Source organism: Beta vulgaris, chromosome 4, assembly GCF_026745355.1.
Source record: "Beta vulgaris subsp. vulgaris cultivar EL10 chromosome 4, EL10.2, whole genome shotgun sequence".
NCBI lineage: Eukaryota > Viridiplantae > Streptophyta > Magnoliopsida > Caryophyllales > Amaranthaceae > Beta > Beta vulgaris.
In genome coordinates, this window is record NC_079205.1 from 42,568,968 (window position 1) to 42,581,428 (window position 12,461).

General features: G+C 36.4%; 1 long non-coding RNA gene across 1 annotated transcript; it reads right to left on the reverse strand.

Annotated features, from left to right (window-relative positions):
• Positions 1–7,195: 7,195 nt before the first annotated feature.
• LOC109136516 (uncharacterized) lies at positions 7,196–12,237 on the reverse strand. Its single transcript, XR_002041405.3, has 2 exons — positions 11,903–12,237; positions 7,196–10,686 (listed from the first exon to the last, which is right to left on the reverse strand). It is a non-coding gene; the product is annotated as an uncharacterized LOC109136516 (long non-coding RNA).
• Between the last annotated feature and the right edge of the window lie 224 nt (positions 12,238–12,461).

Sequence of the window (12,461 nt, forward strand, 5' to 3'; positions counted from 1 at the left end):
GCTTCAATGGCATTGATCCTGGTGTGTAGAAGGGTCAAAGAGTTTTGAATTTTTCGGAGTAGCCTATTGAGCCCAGTAGTAGATAGTAATGGAAAATCCACAGCTGTAGAAGGAACTGGATCAAAGTCTAGGTGAATAAATATTGTTTCACCTTGATCCTGCTCCTTCAGAGACTTGGACCCAGCTAACCTTTGACTCTTCCTTACAGACCCACTTGGAACCCCCTCTTCATCCAACTTCCTCTTGCTACCCACCTCAACCTTTACTGGAGTTTCTTCCCCCTCAAAGTCTATTTTCCCATTTACCAACCTCAAACTAAGCCTGGTCAGAGTTTCCTTTGTAAGATAATTTTCTGGCTCAAGAGAAAAAGAGGGACTGGCAGGCAGTTTAACTTTGCATTGTTTGAAATAGGGGTGTGCAAAAATATCCGATCCGAAAATCCGCCGATCCGATCCGAAATTTCGGATATTCGATCCGATTTTAAGATTTCGGATATTTCGGATCGGGTATCCAGAAAAAATTTGGGTTTTCGGATCGGATACGGATCGGGATTTTTCAGAAATGTCAACGAACCCGATCCGAAAAACCGGTATTTGATCCGAAAACCCGGTGATCCGATCCGAAAAGTTCGGATATCCGGATATTTCAGATCAGATTCGGATCGCAATTCCTCCGATCCAAAATTTCCGGATATCCAAATTTTCGGATCGGATCCGGTATCTGACATTGAACACCCCTAGTTTGAAAACAGAGGAGAGAAGATTTCCATAACCCACTTTGGTGTTTGGGTAATGCAGTGAGAGAGATGTGAAATAATCAAGGAGGGAAGGTTGATTTTGATGTTTTTAGCAAGGCTGTACATAATGGAAAGATCCATTAGACTTGCCTGGGTTCTTTTGAGAAACGGGTAAATGAAACGCCAAACAACTGAATAACAATTTATGAAATGGAGACAATTCTTTTTGATCTAAAGATAATCATTAGAATTGCCGTTAAAGAAAGCAAGAATTTAGCATTTGAACTCCATTTATGTTCAAGCTTAGCCCTACCCTTAATGTATCCTTTAACCCTCATTGGGACATCAAACCATTCCCCCAGTTTCTTCTCAGTTATAGTAACACAGACCATTACTACTGACAACAAACACCCTCAGTTATGGTAAACCCAGAACAAAACTCTTTCATTTCTTTTTCATAAAGCCCCTCATCCAAACTGACAATTTTTAACCATTTCTGAAATTTTAGAATGTTCAATAACTCATCCACTTGACTTTTTGCACCATGCAACATCACACAAAAGCCCACAAGAAATTGTGAAGATTTTGTTTTCTTACCTCGTTTGTAGGTACTGTAATCTTTTTCTTGTGCTTTCAACTCGTTTTCACCTCTTCCTTTTTCGAGAGAGAGAAATGGAGAGAGGATGCCGATTTTGACCCGGTAGAATCTGCTTCATTCTTGGATGATTCTTGAGCACTTAATTCATCATGGGATGGTGTTTTCTCTCTGGGAAATTTTCATGATCACCGAATTTTGGTTTTGGAAGACATGGTGAAAGTGTTTTGGAGGAGGTTGAAGATGAGAGGAGAGAGAGAGAGAGATGAGTTGATGTGAGAGGAAATTATGAGGGGTCAGTGATTGATGGTTGGGTTATAAAGTAATCATGATTCCGTGTGAAAGAAAGTGGAGAGTTAGGTTTAATGAAACGGTTTATGGGTTTTGGAAGGCAATTAATGAAGTTTCTTCATTTAACTTAGATTAATTGAACGCGTAATTTGGCATAATTCAGATTAATGTTTTAATTTTTGGACGGAAAGGTGTGAAAAGAAAAAGAACAAGGAAATTTGGAGGAAAAATAGAAAATAGAAAAAAAAATTACTCTTGCATATGATAAAATGTGTCCATAATTACAAACTACATACACCAAATATGTGCAAGGACACTAAGGGTAATATTCAGAGACATATGTGAGTCCTTATACTTGACCCTAGGTGTATGAAATTTAATTCATGAAGATTGCAGGACATACTTAGTAAGAAACAATTTGGGGGAATCAACATCATGTGTACATTTAAACAATTTTTATCATTCCTAGTTCCAAGCGTATCTTTTCAAACCTGTCCCTAGATAGAGGTTTAGTCAATATGTCAGCTATTTGATTTTCAGTGGGACAAAAATCAACTTTGACTAATCCCTTCTCTACATTGTCTTTTAGGAAATGATGTCTAATGTGAATATGCTTGACCCTAGAGTGATGAACTGGATCCTTGGAAATGCAAATGGATAACAGAGTATAAGAACACACTTAAATTTTATGCCAAAGTCACGTACCTGTTGCTTGATCCATAATACCTGAGAGCACAAGCAGCAGCTGCCACGTATTCAGCCTGCTGTGGAAAGAGCAACGTGTTTTGTTTCTTTGAGCTCCAAGAAACCAAGCTTGATCCTAGGAACTGGATAATACCCGAGTGCTTTTGCGATTCACCAAGTCTCCAGCATAGTCAGCATCGGAATAGCTTACTAGATCAAAGATGTCACTTCGAGGATAGAACAAACAAAGATCATCACTTCCTTTCAAATATCTAAGAATCCTTTTAACAGCTGTCAAATGGATTCCTTAGGATTTGATTGGAATCTTCACATAAACCAACACTAAAGGAATATCAGGCCTACTAGCAGTTAGATAAAGTAAGGAACCAATCATACCTCTATAGTTTTGATCTACGGACTTACCACTTTGATCCTCATCTAACCTTGTACCTGTTCCTATAGGAGTATGGTTTGTTTTTGCTTGATCCAGTCCATATTTTTTCAATAAATCTTCTACGTATTTTTGTTGATGGATCATTGTTCCTTTTCAGTTTGCTTGATTTGCAAACCGAGAAAGAAGTTTAATCTCCCATCAATCTCATTTCAAATTCACTACGCATTAACTCAGCAAATTCTTTACAAAGAGATTCGTTAGTTGCACCAAAAATTATATCATCCACATAAATCTGAACCACTAGGATGTCTGTTCCTTTGGATCGAAGGAACAGGGTCCTATCAACTTTCCTCGTATAAAATCATTAGAAAGTAAGAATTTTGAAAGTCTTTCATACCATGATCTAGGAGCTTGCTTAAGCCCATAAAGAGCTTTATCTAGCTTATAGACATGATTAGGAAGATCCGGGTTTTCAAAACCAGGAGGTTGTTCCACATAGACGTCTTCAATCAAATATCCATTTAAAAAGGCACATTTGACGTCCATTTGGTACAACCTAAAACCCATGAATGATGCAAAGGCAATCAAAATTCTTATTGCTTCTATTCTAGCTACAGGAGCAAAGGTTTCATCAAAGTCAATACCTTCTTGTTGATTGTACCCTTTGGCTACGAGTCTGGCTTTGTTTCTTATGACTGTTCCATGTTCGTCTAGCTTGTTCCTGAAGACCCATTTTAGCCCACTTACCTTTTGGTTTTTAGGCTTGGTCTCAAGATGCCAGACCTTGTTCCTCTGGAACTCATTCAGTTCCTCTTGCATGGCGTTTATCCAGTCAGACTCCAGAGGGCATCATTGTGATCTCGTGGTTCTGTCATAGACAAAAAGGCATGGAAAGCACGAAATTTTTCAGTTGGGATCTCGTTTGAGTTCCCTTTTCAATATCACTTACTATTAAATCCAATGGATGGGATTTAAGTGTTTCCAGGTCTTGGTTCAAATCTCTTGTCTCTGCTCCTCCAGTTGAGGAGCTTCATTCGTCTTTCTACTGGATGAATTTCTGTGCCTGTTCCTCCTGTATAACAGGATCAGGAACAATTATCTCTTCTTCAGAATATGCTTTTTGTCGGTTCCTGCAGGTGTTAGTTCCTCATCAATGTTTACTGACTCCTCATACGAGTCAGTCCTATTTCAAAGTCATTTTCATGACTTGTTCCTGCAGAGAGTTAGTTTCATCAAAAAAACATGGACACTTTCCTCAACACACATTGTTCGTTTGTTGTAAACTCTATATGCTTACTACTTAAAGCATATCCAATAAAAACAGCCTCATCGTTCTAGCATCAAACTTTCCTAAATTGTCTTTACCATTGTTATGTACAAAGCATTTACAGCCAAAGATTCTAAAGTATGAGATATTGGGTTTTCTTCCTTTGAAACTCATAAGGGGTCTTCAAGACAATAGGTCTTAGCATGACTCTATTGATTATGTAGCATGCCGTATTCACTGCTTCAGCCCAGAAATTCTTCGGAAGATTGCTTGCTATGATCATTGTTCTTGCCATGTCCTCCAAAGTGCGATTCTTCCTTTCTACCACGCCATTTTGTTGTGGATTCTAGGAGCTGAGAAGTTGTGATCAAGACCTTTGTTTTTGCAAAACTCATCAAATTTGGAGTTTTCAAACTCCTTACCATGATCAGAAGAAGTGCTTAATTTTAAAACCACTTATTCTTTGAGTTCTTTTGCAAAGTTAACAAATTCATCAAATGCTCATCTTTGCTATGAGAAAAATAACCCAAGTGTATCTTGAAAAATCATCAACTATACAAAGCCATATCTCTTACCAGATCGACTTTGGATTCGAACAGGGCCACATAAGTCCATATGAATCAATTCAAGGGACTTTGTGTCTTACCATTTTCTTTGATTTGAACGAGGATCTAACTTGTTTACCTTTTGCACATGGTCCACAAACTTCATGGTTTGAGACTTTGATAGTTGGTAATCCAACACCAAGTCCTTACCACTTAGCTTCTGGAGAATGCCATACTTGCGTGACCACATCTTTTATGCCAAAGAAGTGGTTCATTTCGACGGCACTTAAACAGTTAGATTGTTCCTAGGAACAAGGTTGAGATCAACAACTAGGTGTTCCTTTCCTTGTTCCTTCAGAATTTTGGTACCTGTTCCTGCATATACTTACTACAGCATCATAGTAAAATTTACACTGTTCCCTTTGTCGCAAAATTGAGAAATACTAAGCAGATTGTGTTTTAAACCCTCGACCAAAAATACATTGTCTATGGAATGTGACTTAGACTTTCCTACCTTCCCTATAGCTACAATGTTACCGGTAAGATTGTCTCCGAAGGTCATAGTTCCTCCATCATAGGATGAAAGCAAGAGAAATTTTCTTTTATCTCCTGTCATGTGTTTAGAACAACCGCTATCGAGGTACCACAGGTTGTTCCCCTCACTTTAGCCTGTATCAAAGCAATCAGTCAGTGGTAGGAACCCAGTTTGACTTGGGTTCCTCTGTCGGGCTAGTATTTCTCTTAACTTTCCACACTTGTTTAACTAAGTGGTGTTCATTTCAATATGTTCTTCTCTGGAGGAACAGTCAGACACTAAGTGTCCACTGTTCCCACAGTAAGAGCATATTCGGCTGCTTGGAAGATCAACATATTTTTTCATTTTGTTTTTCTTCTTGTGATTGAAACCTAACCCACTTCTTCCTTCATTTTTATATTTTTGTATCCAACTTACTGGATCAGGAAGTTTCATTCTTGAAGATCCCATTTTCTCTTTAAGTACCAGATATTTTCTAAAACTTTTTCATGTTCGAATTTTAACTTTTCGAACTCGGATCTGGTATTTATAGAGGAACTGGTTCCTTCAGGAACAAATAGTTTCAATTCAGCCATTTCCATATTCAAGAAATAATTTTCATTTTTAGCATTTTCAAAAGGCTTCTCGAATACGTCGGTTTTCATCAAAGACTTCAAAGAATCTTTCCTCAATGTTTGCATTCACTGTTTTAAACCAATTTAAATGTCCTTTGGTGACTTCTAAGGCTTTTTCTAAATTTTCTTCTCTAACACAAATGGCCTTATAGTCATCCAAAGTTTTCAAAAGTAGTTTTATTAATTGATTCTTTGAAAGCTCTTTTAACTCTTCTTCAATAACATTTATGCGTACCTTGTTGTTTGGCAAGTCTTCTTCTTTGTCTGTTTTTGCCATGAGACATAAATGAGTTGTCTCCTCTTCTGGTTGTTCTTTCTCCTCGTTTGAATCCGATTCTCCCCAGGCAGCAACCATGGCCCTTCTCATATCAACTTTTGAGAAAGGTTTTTGCTGTTCCTTTCCCTTCTCCTTGTATTTTCCTTTGCTCTTTTCATTTTCCTAGAGAGGGCATTCATTTATGAAGTGATCCGGACTTCCACACTTGTGACAACTTAGCTTCCCTGGCTTTTTCAAGTTCTTTCCTTTGTAATTCTTGTTGAAGAACTTTTTGAATCTTTTCACGATCAATGCTGCCTCTTCATCATCAGTTTATGAACCCTCCAGATCATCGGACTTGAGAGCCAAAGCCTTAGGCCTACTAGAGTCAACTTCATGAGTTCCTAAATGGATTTCATGAGTCAATTAATTTTTTGAATGAGTTCCTAGTTTCTGAACCCTCCAGATCATCGGACTTGTTGCAACAAGGAACCGGAAAGTTGCTCGATATTGAATGTGGTGAAATCTTTTGTTTCAAGCAGGGCAGTGACCTTTGCCATCCATTTTTCATCCTGAGGTAGACTTCGTAGAACTTTTTGTAATTGTTCCTCTGGAGTGACGATCTTTCCTGGAGATTCAAGTTCATTAATAATGTTGGAGAACCTTGTGAGCATCTCTTGAACAGACTCCTTAGGCTTCATTTGGAATAGCTCATATTTGTGCATGAGCATGTCAATCTTTGATCTCTTGACTTCGTTTGTTCATTTATGAGTAACTAGAAGAAGTTCCCACATTTGCTTGGCTGATTTGCATACCATGATTCGATTGTGTTCACGTGGACCAAGGCCACAGTGGAGAATCTTTTTGGCCAAGTTATTCATCTCCATCTTGTCGAAGTCATCTTTATCATATTTGGAGAGAGGTTTGGGGATATCTTCACCTTTTTCATTTTTCTCTTTGACTTCGAAGTCACCAATCTCTATTACTCTCCAAACTTGATAATTTTCAGCCTTGATAAAATTTTCCATACGATTCTTCCAGTATGAATAATACTTGCCATTAAACATGGGTGGACGCTGAGTTGAGTAACCTTCTTCTAATCTTTCTCCTGATGTGTTCATCATTTCCAGGTTTTAGCTCCTCATTGTTAACTAATTTTGGAGGAACCAGGCTCTGATACCAATTGTTAGTCTTGGACGAACACTTAAACAACTACAAGAAGGGGGTGAATTGTAGTTGGAGAGATTTTCAAACTTTTAGCGGAAATAAAAGAATGAATGAATAAGAAATAAATAATTGCATGAATAAGAAAGAACTAGGAACATAAAATTTTTACAAGGAAAACTTCCTAGGCCTAATATGAAGAAAAACCTTGACCACGAGGGATTTTGACTCAATTCTCTTTAATAACATTAGGCCAAAATACTCTCTTTCGTACAACCTAAACTCGGACCAACTCTGTTTCACTAGGAACTGGTTCCCAGTCAGCTTGTTCCCCCTGAACAGTTGACTTTCTCTCTTGACTTCACTCGAAGTCTTTTCTCTTTCTCTCTTCTCTTTCTCTCTCTTTTTCTCTCAAAACGATTACAGACTTAGATTTTCTCAACCCAATCTATAATACATTAATTGTTAAGAAGAAGAAAACCGAATATACTTTCACTAAAAATATTACATAGAAAATTATGAAAGCATACATAAAAAGATCGTTACAAACTACTATTTGTAGAAACCAATCTTCCCATGTTTTTCTCCACGATCTTCTCCACTATCTTCTCCATGATCATACGCAGCTTCAGCCACTTCTCCCATTAATATGTCCGTTGAGTTTTTTACCGTTGGCAGTTGGTTAGTTAGGCTTCCACAATCTCAGCCACTAACACACGCGCAACTCCACGTTCACACGCCTTGTTAATAGGTTGGTTGTTGCGGTTCCTAAATTGTAGGAACTAGCTCAACGCATCTGTTTTTGAGCGCTTGTTTAGGTTAGATTTTGGCGACTCCTTGTTTATAGAAAAATCAAAAGACTGCACACAAACTAACTAAACAGAATATTATGGAATCATAATATATCAAATTTTTTACCTCCATAATATTAACGGTTTGTTACAAATAAAGTTTAACAACTTAATCTTGACTAAACTCCTAATCAATTCTTCATAAGTTATTTAACAAATTATTTGTGAAGTCTTAAATAAATAAGCTAATTAAAACTGAAAGAATAAATCTAACAAAATAAACTAATCAAAACAGAAAGAATAAATCTAAAACACACGAAATTAAATCTAACAAAATAAACTAGAAACAGACGAATAAAATAAACTAAAATAAAATAAAATTTAATTATTTGTCATTATCAAAATAATGAAACAACAATCCCACATCTAATCACATCCTAAATACAGCACATGGAAGCATTCCTTACACTCAGCCCCCACCTCCATAGCTTGTTATTCCCTCTCTTAACACATTATATGATTGTACTCCAAAAAATAATACAAGTTGAAATTATTATGACTGTAAATTAAAGAGGATAAACTAAGGAACAACCAAGAGATTTTATCCAATATTCACATATTAAGCTCAAGTTTGCAATAGTATGAAAGCATGAAATATAGTGGTGACAATTAATAATTCACTTGCGCGAAATATTAAGAAACCGAAAGATTGAAATACCTTATTCTGAAGAACAGGGGAATCATCACCAAATCATGTGCCCTGCCTCTCAGTTTGGCAGTCAGCAAAGCATGAGTTGATGAAAAGGCCATTAGGCCTAGACCTTGAGAAACCCTTTATTGAATTTTGCATTTGAATTCTAAATCCTAGGAAAGATAATTACGATAAACCTAAGAACATCTAAGAGAAGCCCGGAAATAAACACCATTCTAACGAAAACTAGATCTTAATGGCTAGAGAATATGCTTTGTGTTCTACATATCAATATTAGTGGCAAAAAATCACCAAATTCTGAAAATCAAAGCCACCAAAACTGAAAATGTGATAACTGAAAGTTTTAAACTGATAAATTGCTACAACTAAATAAACTATTTATCTTTTAAAATGTAATAACTGAAACTGATAAAGTGCTACTCAATTGGACCTACATTTAACATTGAAATAGCTTAGAACTAATGATGAACAACATTAAAGATCTAATATTTCATGACCTAAATCAAAATTCAACCCTAACAAAATCAAATCACCAATTTTATAAAAAACTGTCAGAAAAAAAATCAAGTAATAAATCTCACTCCATCTCTCCGAACCCTGACGCCAAACCAAAACACATGCACCGTCCCAATTCCCTTCATCATATCATGAAAGAGAATCTAGACTGCACTCCTTGAGACTAGTCCAACACTTAGTGCATTCAGCAACTGTGATAAGCTGACTCATGTGTTCCATCAAAGTCCCAATTTATGCCTTAGATAACAAAAAGAAGGGAATCATAATAATGATTTTCTTAAAAATATACTACCTCCGTTTCCTAAAGATCTTCCCTCTTTTCGTTTAAGTGTGTTTCCAAAAGATCTTTCCTCTTTTACTTTATTCCTTATTTGGAATTTTTTCCCAATTTTTACCCTCTCATGTCCCTATCATATGGTCTACCAGACTACCATTACATTATTAATTCAATTTTACTCCCTTTCTCTCTCCTACTTTAACCTCTTTTTATTTGTTTATTTATCTTAACCCCTTTCTCTCTCCTACTTTACCCACCCCATACCCCACACAAATTAGTTCTCATTGGTATGTGTAGTAATAGTAACAAGGAAGATTTTTAGGAAACGGAGGTAGTAAGTACTTATAATATATTGCTGTTTTAGAAATGTGAATTTTTTGCAGACATCCTAAAATAGTAAGAGTGAAATCATTTCTAAGTCATACATATTATCGTATGATAGTTACAATAAAAAAAATACATGACATCAAGACCCAAGCATTGCAAATTATGTTTAAGCTAATGTAGATATCGGATCATCTGAGGGAAGAGTAGCAATTTTCTTAACATATTGCAGCATCTGACAGTCAGGAACCACCATTACAACAAGCTCATATTCATACTCTACAGGCTTCCTATCACTTAAGTTTTAAAGAAGTGTGAACATGAAAAGAACATCAGTACTATACAAAAAAACAGAATATAAGAATCAGAAAGCAATTTAAGCACGCAAACAACAATTAGTGTATATGGAAAACTATCTGTACCTAGAATCCAAAAGAAGCATCTTTCCACTGGTACTTCAAAAGTGCAGCAGCCGCGGTGTCTAGAAGTATTGCTTTTACTTTCTTTTAACAAAAGTATAAAACTTAGTTATATAGAGGATGTGGAGTTTAAGTGCCATGAAGAACCATGTAATTTATGCTTTTAATAGGCTTTGATCAATATATTTCTTTAATGTTTTCTGATCCGTCTATATAGATCTGCACCATATCATCGAAACCCATAATTCTATCTACAATTTGCTTAGATCTTGAAAGAACTAAGACCTAACCATTCTTCGGTGAACAAAAAATTTGTATAGACATTTTGAAACTTACTACATCTGGTCCTCTACCATGGTTCACTGGCCAAAGGGTAAGGATGTCAATTAGGTATATATCCTTTTTCTTTTGGACAATGACTATAGAATAAAGACTTTTAACTAATTACTAACCTGACATCCTGTTTCCTCCATAAGAGTATCTAAGAAAATCCTTGATAGTTCCCATAGTTCAGCTTCCACACCTTCGTCGTCCAAAAATTGCAACTGAGGTATTAGAAGCTCAACCTGCCAAAGGCAAAAACAAACTTCAGCAAAACCATGTAATTTACGCTTTTAGTATTAGCAGATTAAATTCATAGATGGCTAACAACTCCCTCAATTAGTATGCGTAGGTGTATAAGGAATACATATAAGAGCATTCAGGATCGGTTACAACTTACAAGAGTTGAGGCTTACAAGTCATAAAAACTGATTTGAGGTCTTTATTACTACCCTTCTCAAAAACTGTTTTAAATACTTGTGTCAAAGGGTTTTACAAAACCTAGTGATTTGAATTTGATTATCGCAGTTTGTTACATTAACGGGAGCAATAGGCATTCTATAGTACAACAACCGTAGAACATATATATCCTGTAACATCAATGGCTCGGTTTGTTTCAGAGAATATTAATTTAAGAATACAAAACATACATCAAGTTACTCTTTCTTCCCTTCATATAAACCAACAACGTAAAAAAGATCCCAGTATAAGCAACCGAATTTTGTGTTATGGGTTTCCCACACTAACGGTCTAACACAACGTGATATTTCCTTTCCACCTACCCTCTTCAAACCTTTAGTGACAACTGAAAAGAGTTCAACTTATACATGCTTCCCGACTGGCCTAATTTCTCAAATATAAACCCTTGTTATAGATCAACAGCTTAAGAGGCTAATACACATGAAAGAATAGCCGAAAAACAACTACACATTAAACACAAGATCCAAAAAATACTAAGCATAAAGTATATAATGATTAAAAAAGATTGATATATCGAAAAGCAGATAATTTTAACCACAACAACATCAACATTGACAACAGTAGTAGAAGCAAATACAAAGGAATTGAGTAAACTTGATACTAAGCAAATATATTAATATTATTCCAAATTTATTTTTACACAAAAAAGCAAGGACATTCTAAATTTGCAAGAACAATCTCGCAAATTCATCAAGTTCGAGGCATGGGAACAATTCATCAGCATCATCGGCATCAATTACTTTTACTCCTCAAAACACACCAAACGAACCTAAAACCCTAATTCAAATCCCCACAAGATCGATCCCTAAAAACCCTAACCTTGCTAAAATCAACCTACTCATCACAAAAACCCTAAATTCCGCAAAATTCGATACAAATTAATAAAAGACAGTCCATTGCGGCAAAAGCAACATAGAATTCAAAATTTCAATCATCAAAAAAGCAAAAAAAACTCAACGACGTAGAAAATCAAATACGGACCTGAAATGCCATTCTGAGGGCGACGAACTTCTCAAGCTCGAGAGTATTGTACCATCTAAGAGCTCTAGATGCGAGTTTCTCTGCGTTTCCAAGTACTGAAGTCCCGCCATCGCTAAACTTTCCAAGATTTTAGGTTCCTTTTGGGAGGAGAGGCGTTTGGGAGGAGACTAAGGAGAGCCGTTTGATGAGGAATGAAGGGTTTGTCATATTGGGCGACAGAAATGACCCTTTCCTTTTGGGCTGTTTTTTTTGGGGCTAGGCCGTTATAAGGGGGCAAGCAGCGAGAAATGAATGAAAAATCTGATGCGGTCTACCAAACCGCATCAGATTTTTTAAATTTGATGTGATCACAAGAGGACCGCATCAGATTGTCTTTCCAGCTTCTCCTTCCATTTTTAATGTTGATTTTCGGACGCGATTTTGCAAAATCGCATCTGTTACTAAGTGACATATAAGGTTTTTTCCACTAGTGTATACAAACTATGCAGCATTGAAGTACCTCCTAGCCAAAAAGGAGGCAAGCCTAGACTTATTCGGCGGATTTTGCTGCTCCAAGAAA